The sequence below is a fragment of the Mytilus californianus genome, unplaced genomic scaffold (genome assembly GCF_021869535.1).
Source record: "Mytilus californianus isolate M0D057914Y unplaced genomic scaffold, xbMytCali1.0.p SCAF_9, whole genome shotgun sequence".
NCBI lineage: Eukaryota > Metazoa > Mollusca > Bivalvia > Mytilida > Mytilidae > Mytilus > Mytilus californianus.
This window is the reverse complement of record NW_026262745.1, coordinates 70,781,693-70,798,134: the sequence shown is the minus strand read 5'-3', so window position 1 is coordinate 70,798,134 and position 16,442 is coordinate 70,781,693. Positions and strand designations below refer to the sequence as shown.

Here is a 16,442-nt window from a genome sequence, read left to right as displayed (position 1 = left end):
TAAAACAGAAACCATGTGTGTGGTTGATATATTTTATAGATTCTCAAATAAAACACCCAGAAATATTAGGGTTCTACGTCAATAAATTGTTTTTTTTATTTCTTATACTGATGGTTAATTCTTTGTAGAAATGGTTTATCACTCCAATTAATGATTGAAACCAACCCTAGCCATAACATCAATAAAATATAACTGTACCTGTACCATATATTTACGGATATAACAAAAAAAGTGACACGAAAAAATCTACGTTGAACTGAACTACTTCCGTACTGTAGGTCCTTCCTGTTTTATATATAACATGTATAACACATAGTTGTCCATTTATTCACTAAAACACATAGTTATAATTATCATCAAATATTCAATTCATTCCATTACCCAATAATGAGACCATCCTTTCATATACTTTATATAGTTGACATATTGCATACGGTATAAGAGTAACAGACATAAAATCGAGAAACCTTGCTTTAATCAAAGAACAGTAAAAATGGGGTCAAGGTAAGAAAAAGCCAACAAGAAAAACATGTGCATCTTGCAACTATCCATACACCAAATAAAGTTGTTTCAATACACCATTTATCATGTATATTATCAGAATACAGTACTGTAGTATACCAATTTTCGTGGATTTCGTTGACATAGTAAAACTTGTAATTTAAATGTCCGCCGAAGAACATACTTTCAAAAGGCTTGTAAACAGACTTTGTCAGTTCCACAAAGTCAAATATTTGAGAAAATATAAGTTTTCCTCAAACCAGGAAAATTGGTATCTATGAAGAAAATATTTCCACAGTATCAGAAAAGCATACTAGACAACAAACACTGTTCATTGACCTATAAACAAGGTCAAGATCAGATGGAACCTGTCAGGCAGACATGTACACTTTACAATAATATCATATACAATATGTAGTGAACCTATTAATTATTGTATTTAGGTTACATTCCTGTAAATATAGACAATACAATTTCCCATAAGAACTCCGTTTACGGCTAAAATTGGATCACTGTTACTATGCAGTTTTGTTAACAATTATAGCCTAGAATGGAAAGTTAATATGCACTACTTTTTTATTCAAAGGTCAAAATATAGGGCTGTGCGGCATATTTTCAACATTTATATGGCCCGAACTTCTAAGAGTTTCAACTTATACTAAAATGCTGCACTACCACTCCCTTCACTTAATGTCTTACTCAGAATTCAATTCCACTGTCGTCCATTTGCATTTATACTGGTAACTTTCCCAAGTTATGTCTCTTTGAGATGAGACATAGAGATTATATCTGGGAACCAGTACGTAAACAAAAGAAAATATCTATGAATATTATGTATCTCCCCAAAAGAGGCGTGGTTTATGAAACAGCTGTATTTACAAAGTGCAACCTATAAGAAATAAGGCATACTCCAAAAACTTATTAACAATAGAAATAAGTCTAATGACAGATTAAACTTGCCAGATATGCATATATATCGAACACTTTCAAACAACAAATATTGTTAGCATTCTGCTTATAGTATCTGAGAAACAATGTTTGAACATTGAGAAAAAAAAAATATGCACAAAACATAGAGATAAAGTATTTTAACTTCTGAAATATGAAGCTTTATATGTCTGTTTGTCTTTTTCTTTTTTAACCTTGGCGTTGTCAGTTTATTTTCGATCTATGAGTTTGAATGTCCCTCTGGTATCTTTCGCCCCTTTTTTATACAAAAAAGTATCGCCTCCGATATAAGTTTTTTGTGTACCATATTAATTTTGCTTTTGCTTTTCATTTCAGCTACTGGTGAGAATTTATAGATGATCGCTTTTTCTGATCAAATATGAAATCTTGACATCTTATTGTACGTTAAATGGGTCGTTTTATAATGAAATGGATTATGATAAAATGAGGGATACTTTTTGTACTAACAAAACTTGTTAAAGTAATATAATGGTGTTCTTATTTGAATTTAAAAAAAAATTCCCGTTAAAATCTAATAAAATTGTCAATTTCATGTTTTCTTCAACTATATCATAATAATGACAAGTTCCATACTTTACACAGATCAAGTTGGAGATATATATATCCCTATCAAATCCATCTGGTAATTATTTGCTTGTAAGAGATATACATTAAGGTCACTAGTAAACCAATTGTGAGATTAAAAGGCCATTTTAACCTGAATCGCTCTTTCAAGGCTTAGCAATGAATTAAATGCTTCATTCGTCTTCCAGTCAAATTTAATAGTTATCCACTGGGGTAAATTCGGCTTCTGAAAAATTTGAATTTAAAAACGCAAAGAGTTTTTTTCAAGTTTTCTTTATTTTCTATATATATTCTTGTTGTTAATCCAGTACTGACTAATAATCATATTTCGGATTTCAACCGAATAGACACTATGAATCTTACGCTTTACGTTAAAGAACAATAAACATGTATCAATACATTATTTCAAAAACAATGGCATACGAACGCAACTCGCCGTATGAACCTAACTGCATCGGTAATTGTCAACCTATTAATTTTCCTAAAATTTGCTCCAATTCCAATTGAATAATCTAAACTGTTAATCGTAAATCGTCAATATACAATAATTGTTTGATGAAAAGTATGATTCTCCAGATTCCTACCCAAATTATCACTGTCATAAAATAACGTACTAAATAGATGTTTCCGGTACGTATCGAAATATTGATTTGAGCATAGACATGCGTATGTTATATTTATATTATATGAAATTTGAAGACAGCACATTGTATGTCTCATCTTTCAATGATTTTGTTAATGTACTTTACAGATTTTACATTGTATATGCTTATGCATGTCATTTGTTGAATTAAAAATTTAAAAAGCGTCCTTTCAAACCCTCTGTTTTGTAAATTATGAGGAATAAGACAATCCAGTTTAATAACTTTTGCTTCAATTCTATGTCCCTATTTTTTCTGGTGCAATTTGTTTGGTTGATATATTTTCTCTCGAATTACGTACTAGTTTCTAACTCTCATTTGTTTTCCCTTAATCGATTAATGAATTTTTAAAAGTGGTATATTACTATTGCCTTTATTTATATCATTATGTGAACATTTAAAGAAATCTTAATGATTCTATTAGAAAAACGAATGTGTAGAATCGTGTGATTATTAATAGAAGCTTAACCATTGCATGATCCATTTGGAATCTATCGTTTTTCTTTTACCGTTTTCAAAGATCCATACCTTGTAGTTCTTCAAGATTAATAACTTATAGATCGCTGTCAAAGTAAACACTTTTCTATATGGGAAAATGCATGTGCCAAGTCAGGAATATAACAGTTGTTATCCATTCGTTTGATGTGTTTGAGCATTTGATTTTGCCATTTGATTAGGGACTTTCCGTTTTGAATTTCTTCGTAGTTCAGTATTTTTGTGATTTTACTTTTTTCAGCAGATACGAGCAAAACCAAAGCCATTGTTAAATAGTGACATCAGGTTTCAACGGATGACTAAGATACATGTACACACTGCGTAACTTCTAAATTAATCGACATATCTATGAATTGAACAAACTACGAACTTATAACTTATAACTTGAAATAAAACATGAAGGGCAAATCATCACCGAAGAGATACTAGTCATTTAACAGCACCAAAGACCATTCCTATTACCCGAGTTAAAACTAGTTTGTAAGTACGCAAAAATAAAATGCAACTACACGGATACCCACTTCTTTAAATTGAAGGAGAGCTAAACATAATTATTTTCTGATATGTAGAAGAATTATAAATAAAGAATACATCCTGGTATAAAATGTATTAAAGAAGGTGTGCACGATTAGTTTTTGAACTGCGTCTCTTTGTTTAATTGAAATGAGAGTAAAATAGCAACGTGCAAGAGCGGAAGACCTTGTGCAGCGCCAAAAAATATGTATTGACATCATTTCATGGAGACAAGTGAGTCGGTTTTTTTTAACGTGCTAGTTCATTAGGCCGAATGTAAACGAATCATATTGAATTATCTCCCGGTTATCAAATAAATAAAAAAATTAAATGTTCTATCGTCTTCACAAACTCCGAAACAGTGGTCACGTCCCGTTTCCTTGGTTACTGTGACTTTTTAGCTGATGTTTCGTAGTTTGTTTTTCCGTTATGTTTATTTATAACGAATGATAATAGTCCGAATGTCAATATTATGTTTTAGAAACATAAACTCTTAAGTGTTTTTGTCAAGGCAAAAGAAAATCAATACATCAAAGGTAACTTATAAAATTTGATTAAGAAGAAACAATTCACGGAAACAAAAATAAATTGAGGGACCGATCTAAAATCCAAATGGAGCGATACTAGATGCATTGGCAGGGTAAGCGTCTCTTACATAATACAAATATAGTACACATATACATGTATTTATTATATACTTCGTAGTAAATACAGATAAATAGTATATGTAATACGGTCAGTGGCTATCGTGCTGTATCAGTCATCTGTGATGATATCGATATCAGTCATGGTTGCAAAGGCTTTATCACACCTTTAATATGTATGACGTTACGTCATCGATATCAGTCACTGTTGAAAAGGCTTTATCAAACCCTTAATCTGTATATTGTCATGTCACATAAAAACAACATATACTTGAAGTATATTATGAAGTGTATATGACTTTTTACAATATCCCACACCGTATCAACCCTCAACCAATATTATCCAGTGGCGGATCAAGAAATTTTCATAAAGGGAACATGGTACAGTCATGCTTTAGTGATATCCTATATAATCAACCTCATTTTTTCCACAAAAGGAGGGCGGGAACCCTGGGCCCATCTAAATCTGCCTCTGTAATCCCTCGAGCAATGTTCGTGATATTAAAAAGGCCATATGATATGTGCTATTTACTGAACTGTACTTAAATGTTCTGTAAGTTTTTTTGTTCAAACACATATGACTCGTTGTAATCAAGATATCTTATCATATTGTAGTTCTTTTTCTAATAATGTTTAATGATTCAAACTAAAAGAGGTTCGACTGAGGAAAATTTATTGTTATTATTTCCAAAACAACGTGTATTCCATCCACCCCGACAGTAAAGTTACGATATTCTCTATCCCATTCACATTGATTTTTAATCGAATATAATTACTCTAAGACAATTCAGTATTGTGCAGAAAATTAATCAAAAAATAACAACATTAATAACACGGGAATTTATCTTGTTATATGTGAAACTCTAATTTTGAAGAACAAAAAACATGCAATACTAAAAAAACACACAAAGTGAAGGATTATATTGCTTTCCTTTTAATTATGTGTTGATTATTGCTCCTTGAATCATTTCCATAGTTTATCTCTTTTGAATAAAGACAATAGTAGTATACTACTGTTCAAAAATCATAAATTGATAATGCGAAAACAAATCCGGGTCGAAAACCAAAACCGAGGGAAACACATCAACTATAAGCGATATCAATGGAACATCAGACACACTGAACTGCAACAAAAAAAACGCCATCAAACATATAAACGGACTATTTGATAACAACTGCCATATTCATGACTTCATACAGGACATTGTAAGAAAAATCGGGTTGAACCTTGTTTTATGGATACTCAACCTATTGGGATTGAGTTTGTAATGGTGTTATATAATGTATTTTCTAACCATGACAAGAAATTAAAAAGAGAATTGTGTTTTGATGGTAATTATTTGTATTATCAAACCATGTAATTTTTTCGTCTTAATCAAAACTGTGTTTTCTTATCTATGTTTATGATATTAAAGATGGAATTATCAGCAATATTAAACTGTTTGCTGATGATACTTCCCTTGTCAAACAAATTGATGACATATCTGGGTGTTTTCAAACTCTGAGCAGTGACCTCCACACGTTGAACACATGGTCCCATCAATGGTGTGTAACTTTTAATGCACAATAAACGGAGTATCTTATTATTTCTTAGAAGAAACAAAAAGCGTTGCTAATGTTAGTATTCATACTAGCATGAAACAGATTTCAAAGTAGAAGATTTCTCCTTAATTGAAACTTTAAAAGTTGGTCTACAGAAACCAAAGTTTAACTTAACCCCACAATGTATATTAAAGTTTCCAAAAAAACCAAAATTGCATTTCTTAATTTAAAGGCAAAACCACCTATAAGAAGACATTTTAAAATGTCTGTCCTAACAAACAGTTGGTAGATCTTTATATTCTGTAATTTTTGAATGCCCTTTCAAGTTTCCTTTATCTAAAACATTTTTAAAATAATAGAGAAACCTTGAATTTACCGATATGGTATATACTTAACCTTGGCAGCCGTGTTGATTGGCAAACAGGATTATTCAACACATTTGTTGAATTAGGTACCCTAATGATGATAATATGGTGAAGTTTGGTTCCAATTGGTCGAGTTATATCACAGGAGAAGATTTTTGTGAAAGTTAACGGATGATTGTAGACCAAAGGATGACTATGATGACAGACTGCAGGTGATCAGAAAATGCCTTTTGGCAAGGTGAGCTTAAAAGAGATTAATAATTTTGAGGACAAAGATAATTCATAAATTATTTATTATCTGTCCTTAAATAATCCTCCATATAATAATATAACTCTCTACTAACCTATAAATTTCCACATCATTTAAATCATTTTGGTTTACAGTGGGAACTGTATTTCTCTGTACTTGTATATAATTTTCTAAAGTAACACACACCCACTTTACAAACAAATCGTAAAATAAATTAGTAATTATAAAATAACAAGTTTTATCTAATGTAGGCTTTGACCTATAATGGTTTACTTTTTTTAAATTTTGACTTGGATGGAAAGTTGTCTCATTGGCACTCATACCACATCTTCTTATATCTATTTGTGCCTGCATGCTCATTGCAAATCACTATTCAGTTATCATGCAAAAAGACTTAAAATGACTTAAGCCATATTCAAATTGAAAAGAATAAAAAAAAGTGAAGATTTATTTCTTTCTTGAAGGGCTAATCCATTTCAATGATTAAATTTTTGCATTTGTTTTGTTTATCAAATTTATTTGATCAGATATTATAATAATTTTACTTTACTTACACAATTTTGAAAATCTTTTTCTTTACAATCTTTAAATTGACAGTTTACATAGACGTAATCGTAAAAGCATACCCTATCATACGTTTATAATCTGACAAACTAAGAAAACAAAAAGTTACAAATTAGTTGTGATACAAACCTTCAGTAATACATGAGGCCCCTCATGGGGGTGTCCAAGTAATCACAGAATCACAATTTTTTTGCCAATATAATCACATAATCATTAATTATTCTTTTAAACAAGATAATAAAATACAGTCCTAGATTATCAAATAATAAAAAAATCATGAAATATTTTGTCTGGTAATCAAATAATCACTATAAAAACGGCCAAGTAATCACATTATCAAAAACCCCATGAGGAGGCTCATACATAATAAAGGATGCACAAAATTGATAATTTTAACACAAAAAGCGAAAAAAGCATAAACATGAACACATACAAACAAAAATGACACATTGGAACTTTATTTTCAATACAAATATCAATAAAAGAAAATCAGCACACTAAAACATGTAAAAGTAATATATATATAACAGAATTTTACCCCCATTAAAAAACCATCATGACCATTTTATTTCTACTTCAGATTAAAGAATAATGCTAACAAACAATAAAGCAACAAACATCCTGAATCACATATGACAAATATCTTAATTTTGTAATAATCAGTGGCAAAAAGGGCAAAAGACAGATAATACAAAAACAAATATTCTTGAAACAAGTCAAATTAAAAAGTAAAATTAAAATCAAATAATATAATTAAAAATAAAGCATTCCTTTTGACATTCACATTTATTGATCTTCAAATGCTTCATCATTTCTTCTAGCATTTTCATAACTCTTTTTTCGACAAGTAGGTTACTGTGAACAAGTATAAATTAATTTGTTTTTCAAACTTCCCTAAATATAAAAATAATATTAATACATATTGTGAAAAAATTGTCAAACAAGGATTTTCTCTTTTATCAAAGTTAACATTTTCTGAACATAAATTGTTGTGAAGTCAACTGAAAAGGGCAAAAAAACAGCAAAATTAAGTTGGTTTATATTTTATATTGACAAACACCTAAGGTGTTTAAAAATCTATTAATATAATTCAATATCTTAGTCTAAGACTGATATGAATTTTGTATCAATCACCAATCTACAGTGGACAGTCTACTTATACTTCACCAGTTGTAATTTCTGAAATTTTTACCTAATATATGTTAACTTTGCCTTAAAAATGAAGGTAATAGTGATGCAGATTAGATTTAACTTACTGTAAATTCAGAAATTATTGCGTGCATTTATTATTACAATTTTGACACTAATGCAAGATTAATTATTTCGATTTCAGAAAAATCTGCATCAGATATCATAATGCGATTTCTTATATATATATTATTGAGATACTCACCCAGTCGCATTATTCGCATAAATAAAAACCTCACAATAATTTCTGAACTTATAGTATCAAAATAAAAGTAAATCATGTCTTGTAATATGGCTTCAATACATTAAGAATCTTGCTTTTAAACTGGCTATTTTTTGCTATTCCTAGGTCGTTCAGTCTCTGACAACTAAGCTGAGAATTAAATGGTCTAGAGGCTCCAGGTGAAGGCTTTTTGTCTGGTTGAATATGATCTGAAGGAAGACTGAACACTTCTGCCATTACTAAAGCCATGTCATATTTAGTCATATTTTCATCACCACTCCAATGGTATACTCCTTTTATACTGTTATCCTGTGAAGAAAAAATCAAATATTAAAACAAATTAAAAGTATCAGATATTATTTTAATTACAGTTCCATTTTGGATTGGTTTATAACGTTTTTTAATTACGATATGTAGAAGTAAACAAGAATGTTTCAAGTGTAAACATGGTAAAAGTTATTACTGATATGAACATATTAGATATATATGTGGTATGATTGCCAACAAAACAATTATCCACCAGAGTCCAAATTAAATGAATTTATGTTCCCTAACTAAAAATCATTGTATTGCTCTCAACAATGAGTAAACATATACAATAGAGTAAGCTATATATAACAGGCCCTAATTATATATAACTTGACAACATGAGTTCATCTCGCATGACATATGTGTCTGGTATAACCTTTGTTAGTGATATGCTCCTGACTTATGTCAACCAAAAAAAAAAAAAAACATTTGAGAGTATTGAAACCATAAAGAACTTGAAGACCTAAAATTGTTAACTTTTTATACATTGTGACTTGGATGGAGAGTTGTCTCATTGGCACTCATACCACATCTTCTTATTAATACTGAACGGAAATGCTTAGAAAATAGCAAATTTTAAATTGAAAGACAATAGGATGACTCTTTTATCATTCACTCTTCGGGATTTGAATGAAAAAAATAAAATTAATATTAATTAAGGAAAATACTCTTACATGGAAAATACCTTAATTTAAAGTACAGTGTAATTATTATCTAACATTTAGAAAAATACCCATAATTGATGCAGTGTTATGTCTTTCCAGGGCTCGACAATAACGCTTGTCCGATTGTCCGGTACCAGAGGAAAATCAAAGCACTGTAAGCGCTGTAGGCAATTAACCAAAAACCAAGGCAAACGTAATTATGAAAACTGTGGCAATGTTGCTTCAATTTTCTTTTAAGATTTGAAAGAACAAACATTAATCATTCGTATATTGTACATTTATGTTCATTAAATGAATTGATTATTAAGGCAAATTAATTAAAATTTCATCAAGGTTTTCAAAAGCAACTCATATATCAATGTAAATGACCCCCATCTTCAACCCCAAGTGCATGATGTTACTCCATACCAAGTTTGGATAAAATGACAGGTGATTATAAAACAGTTGGTCAAACATTCTCGGGCTTTACACTGCTTGAAAGATTTATATGTTTTCTTTAAAATGAGTTATAAATGAAAATTATTATAGGCTCAGAAATAATTTAATAAACAATTAAAGTAACTTCAATAATCTAGACTCATTTTTTGGATCAAAATTTTTTTATAATAAACAAGAAATAATTGTAACAGGATGCCGTTACGAAGTCTCCCAAACAAAGCCCCCATAATCGTCATTCCCATGGTCTCCTGACATTGGGCAAAGTCCAGTTCATATTGGTTTGGTTTGGTAAAGTGATATGCATATGTGACACCAAGGAGATTGACCCTGTATGTCATTCAAATCTTTTTGAAATGATGAACAGGAATAAATATGGTTTAGGTGTGGGTATCTCGACCGTTTACAAGTTCTCAAACAGGAGGGGGTGGGGTGACCCCAGGGACTCCCCTATATTTCATTTGATTTGTTATATTGTCCCATACATGAATACATATGGTTTAGGGGTGGGGATCTCGACAATTTCCAAGTTCTAAAACAGGAGGGGGTGGGGTGACCCCAGGGACTCCCCAAATATTTCATTTGATTTGTTATATTGTCCCATACATGAATATATATGGTTTAGGGGTGGGGATCTTGACTGTTTACAAGTTCTCAAACAAGAGGGGGTGGGGTGTCCCCATGGACTCCCCCTATATTTCATTTGATTTGTTTTATTGTCCCATACATGAATATATATATGGTTTAGGGGTGGGGATCTCGACCATTTCCAAGTTCTCAAACAGGAGGGGGTGGGGTTACCCGAGGAACTCCCCATACATTTCATTTGATTTGTTATATTGTCCTATACATGAATATATATGGTTTAGGGGTGGGGATCTTGACTGTTTACAAGTTCTCAAACAGGAGGGGCGGGAGTGTCCCTAGGGACTCCCCCTATATTTCATTTGATTTGTTTTATTGTCCCATACATGAATGTATATGGTTTAGGGGTGGGGATCTCGACCGTTTACAAGTTCTCAAACAGGAGGGGGTGGGGTGACCCCAGGGACTCAACCCTATATTTCATTTGATTTGTTATATTGTCCCATACATGAATACATATGGTTTAGGGGTGGGGATCTCGACAATTTCCCAGTTCTCAAACAGGAGGGGGTGGGGTGACCCCAGGGACCCCAAATATTTCATTTGATTTGTTATATTGTCCCATACATGAATATATATGGTTTAGGGGTGGGGATCTTGACTGTTTACAAGTTCTCAAACAAGAGGGGGTGGGGTGTCCCCATGGACTCCCCCTATATTTCATTTGATTTGTTTTATTGTCCCATACATGAATATATATGGTTTAGGGGTGGGGATCTCAACCATTTCCAAGTTCTCAAACAGGAGGGGTTGGGGTGACCCCAGGGACTCCCCATATATTTCATTTGATTTGTTATATTGTCCCATACATGAATATATATGGTTTAGGGGTGGGGATCTCGACTGTTTACAAGTTCTCAAACAGGAGGGGATGGGGTGACCCCAGGGACTCACTCTATATTTCATTTTTGATTTGTTTTATTGTCCCATACATGAATATATATGGTTTAGGGGTGGGGATCTTGACCATTTCCAAGTTCTCAAACAGGAGGGGGTGGGACGACACTGGGGACTCCCCCAAATTATTTTCATTTGATTTTTTTAATTGTCCCATTCAAGTATGTATATTGTTTAGGGGTGGGGATCGCGATGGTTTACAAGATAAAAGTACATTTTCAAATTAAAGGGGGTTGGGATGACCCCCAGGGACTCACCCTATATTTTGGTTGATTTTTTGTATTGTCCTGTTCTCATTACTGAAGACTGCATGTGTCTATCACCTACTGTTTTCGAGAAATAGTCATTTGAAAATTTAAAAAAATAAAATCCCATAGGGTTCTATAGTAAACCCCTCCCTTCTTCAGGCCCCTCCAAATACCCCTAAATAGACCCCAATGCACAAACAAAAGATAAATGGCTCCGCTAGACATGTTAGTCTAATATTTTATGAAACCCTAAGTAAATCTGACAAACGGTCAAAGTTGTCTTCTTAGACGGTTTGAGTGGATTCGGTCCGACTTGTCTCGGGGACGAGTTGTCCACATTACTTAAAACATCCCATCAACGTCGATTTCCACATCTGTTTTCATGACCTCGTTTCATTCATAAAATAACAACAACCTTATTTGGCAAGATAAGTTAGAAATTACCACCCACTTATATAACTTTATTTCCTCTATCATAGAGATTTGTTGTACATGAACAATATTCCTGCGCATTTTGCCATTTGGGAAATATAAACGACTTGTAAATATAGATTTTCCGCGATGAAATATTTCATACAATTGTTCTTTGACATCGTAGCCAAAAGCACAGGGGATAATAAACTACGTACGGATTTCTATTGAGCACTACTTCCTATGTGCAACTTCAAAAGTTTTGGGTAGTTCGACGATCATTTAAGGTTTTTCTGGTCATATTTTTTGTATTCCAGAAATAAAAGTATTAAAAAAATGTACAATTAGTTATAAATAACATAATAGCCAGCTAGATAATAACAATGGCATGTATTTCAGCATTTATTGGGTAGAACACAAATCTAGGGTGCTCGCATAAGGCAGCTTAACTGCCTAAAAAGGTCGGACAAGTAAAAGCTATATCAAGCTTGTCCGACGGGACAAGTTAAATTATTAAGCAGAAAATAAATTTAATCCAACTTTGATGAACAAAGTAATTATAAACAAAAAACAAGAAAAGAAGATAAACACAAGTATTAATTTGACATGTTTACTTGCAATCGATAATTTAAAACTGGTTCTTTGTCAGGTACTTTTAAACAGGTAAAAGGCATACTATTCTCGGAAACCAGTCTTACTGATCCGAATCAGCGATGCTCTTTGTAGATAAGGAAGGTAACTTTACAAAACAGTTCGTCACCAGCTCCAAAACGATTCGGCTCCAATTTTAATAGACAGTTTGGCACCTAGGAGACATATTTAATAAACATGATTAATAGACATTCTGGCAACGCAGGAGACAGGAGACATTTCGGGACCAAGACAAATCAGTAACCTCGTTTTCCTACCTTATTCTGTTGCTTTATAATAAATACCATACCCTATTTTTTTTTAACAAAATATTTTTTAAATAAAAATGAAGAAATTATTTACCATAAAATTCCCAAATCATATTTGATCATATATAGAAGAAAAAACAATACTTGCAATACAGTGACCTATAGTTATTAATTTCTGTGTCATTTGGTCTCTTGCAGAGAGTACTCTCATTGGCAATCATACCTCATCTTCTTTTTTTTTTTATTGATTGAATTTGAATAAACTTTTTTCAAATTAAAAAACCAGGATACAAATCCAATGAGTGGATATTGACAGGCCTATCAGACGGTGCCTCATGTGTAGAGTCTAATGAGACTTTGGCATTGATGAAAACTAGAACTTAAGTCTTGTGACATTACTAGATTCAGTTGTTCTGACTCATATTTTTAAAAGGTATTTCAAAAGATATAAATCAAATTCTGTTCTATTGTTTTAATTCATTTTGTTCCTTGAATCATCTTAAAATGCAAAAAAGGTTATTATTAAGATTTTTGTTGGACAAGTTACAATTTCATTCGGACAAGTAAGTTTTGGTATGTACTTGTCCTACTGGACAAGTTGGAAAAAAAGTTATTGTAGAGGCCTGCTTTCTACAAAATTTCCCCAATACAGCTCACAAGAATTTTGCATATTCCACCTGTCTATAGTGGTCAGACAATCAATGTCCACTCAAATTGGTACCTTTCATCTAAATTTATAGAAATGTTAGTACAAAAGCTTGTATCAAAATTGTCAATGCGAAAGTATGCAGGAATTGGAAGTTTTGACAACCAGTTTTTGCAACCTGTTCCCCTGTGTACAGGAATAAAAAGCAAAAATCTTTTTCAGCTGTAGTGTATATTACTTTGTGAACCAGTCAAAACACCAAGAATAAATCGGTGTAAACATTTATTTAAATATAATAACACTTAATCAAAACTGTGCGAAAAACAACGCCACTGTGAATCGTAATTCACCTCCAGTTGTAAATTTTCCATTGCTGAAGCCATTTCCTTTCCTGAAGAAGAATTTTCAGCAGGTGAATCCATTCCCACTGGTTCATCACTTTTGGTTGTTTCCATTGCCTTCTCAAAGTATTCTTCTAACTGTTTTGCCATCCTATAAATCTCAGTATCTGGTTCACTGTATAGAAAGCAGTTTTGGTAGAGCTGTTGCATGTCACCACTAAATTCATCTACTGATTTGTATAGACAACATTCTAAATTATTCTGAAAAAAAACATGGTCAAATAATTAATGATAAATAAATTGCTTTGCCGAGCGCAGCTGGATACGACCTAAGAGGTCCAACCCTGAACAGTTGGGGCAAAAATGGACGCAATATTCGCGCTTGATACAGGTCTGAATTTGGATTGTAATTAAATATTTGACATATAAAAGGTTTCTGAAACAGAATAACTGTAGTCAAAGAACTTAGAATTGGTTATATGATTTGAATTTATATTTATGCAATACACTTTGCTGTTGCGAATTGATCCCCCCTCCCCCCACAAAAAAAATAAAAAAATTACCCCCCTCTTTTTTTTTTGCTTTTGTGCAATACACTATGCTGTTGCGTATTAACCCCCCCCCCCCCCCCCCCCCCTTTTTTTTGGAAACAATTATATTTGAAGAATTTAATTTCTGAAATCTGAAATGAGAAAAAAATGACCCCCCCACAATTTCTTTTTACCCCCCTAATAAATCTTTCATATGGATTTTTTGTAAAAAAAAAATAGATGCAACATTTGCAGATATTTTTACTGGCCTTCCTTTCTAAATATGCATTTCTTTAAACATAATTCAAAAGCATTGCAAGGGAGGTAATCAAAACGTATCTGGTTTACCTCCCTTACACTGCTTTTAAATTGTCTTAATAGTTCATTAATCATTACTTTATACATAATTTAAAAGAAGTGTAAGGGGGGTAATTCAAATGATGTATTTGATTTACCTCCCTTACACTGCTTTAAATTATTGTTTTGTACTAAAGTTTTTGTCCATTAACCAGGACACCTTTGTTTTCCCCCTTTTTTGCCCCTAATTTCTAAACGGTTTGAGCCATAACCCCCCAAAGGACATCCTAACCATCCCTTTGTGGTATGGAAACTTGTGGTATAATTTCAGAGAGATCCATACACCATCCACAAGTGATTGTCTGGAAACTAGAAAAATGCTTCTTTTTGGCCCCTAATTCCTTAACTGTTGGTACCATAACCCCCAAAATCAATCCCAACCTTCCTTTTGTGGTATTGAACCTTATGGTAAAATTTCATAGAAATCCATTCACTTAAACTAAAGTTATATGTGCGGAAACCAATGAGTCTTCGGACGACGACGACGACGCCAACGTCATACCAATATACGACCGCAAAATTTTTTTTCAGTCGTATAAAAAGGATGATGATGGCTTTTTAACGTCCAGTGGCAAATTAAATGCATATTCAGGACCGGAACATGTTAATGTGATTTAAATATTAACCCTGCTTTGTACTTGGTTTACAAGATGAGCTGAATTTTCAACGTGGTTGTTCACAAGGTTACAGTCCACAAGGAGACATGTCACCTTTTCCAGTGCAGATTATTTTGAAATGAAACTAACCTGTCTTTGCCTTTACTGCCTAATGCTGAGTGTTTGGCAGAGAACCGGCAATTACCAATTTTCAAGTCTTTGGTTTGACCCGGCTTGGGATCAACCAACATCCTCCAACACTCAAGGTAGGCACACTACCAAGAGACCACCAAGTCGGGTAAATTATAAAAAAAAAATACACCACAAGACACTCTTAATTTGCCTTAATATCAATATTGGGTCTCAAAAATCAAAAAATGAGAAAAACAAAATAATTCAATTAAAAAGAGATATGCATTCTGAAATCCAGAGTATCTAAAAGTACACAACTATCAAAGCTAAGTTAGTTTGATTGTCAGCTTGACCATGAAATTAATATCCTTGTTTAATATTATTGAAACAGTAATAAGTATATTACCATAAGCTAACCAGGGTAAGGGTAACACAATTATGACTTATTAACATCTTATGGCCAGTTTGTTTCTATTTTTACAATAGCTATTTATGATTTTTTAGTACACATAACCTGTTAACAAAATCAAATATGTCAGTAAATTTCATGTTTTAGTTTAAAATGGAATATGTTGTACAAAGTCTCATAAGGAAGTACACCACTAATTCATGGCACCATTGCTTTCTATGTTAAATTCCTCTATTTCAAGCAGGCACAGCTCTTTTGTTTTAATTTCAAATAAAGTGACAATCATTGCATGTCAAAGCAACTTTTTATGGTGTCTTTTACTGAAAAAAATCAACATACCTTTAACGGCATATAAGAAAGAACTGGTTCCCAGAACTTAGGATGTACCAAAACAGGTACTTCAGATCTGACAAACAGGTAAAATGTACCCTCTTTTTAAAATGTCATGCATTTTTTTTATTAT

The 16,442-nt window shown here is 32.3% G+C and overlaps 1 pseudogene; it reads right to left on the bottom strand.

Moving 5' to 3' along the window:
* Positions 1–6,510: 6,510 nt before the first annotated feature.
* The window catches only part of LOC127716372 (methionine adenosyltransferase 2 subunit beta-like), a 135,733-nt pseudogene continuing 125,801 nt past the window's right edge, over positions 6,511–16,442 (bottom strand).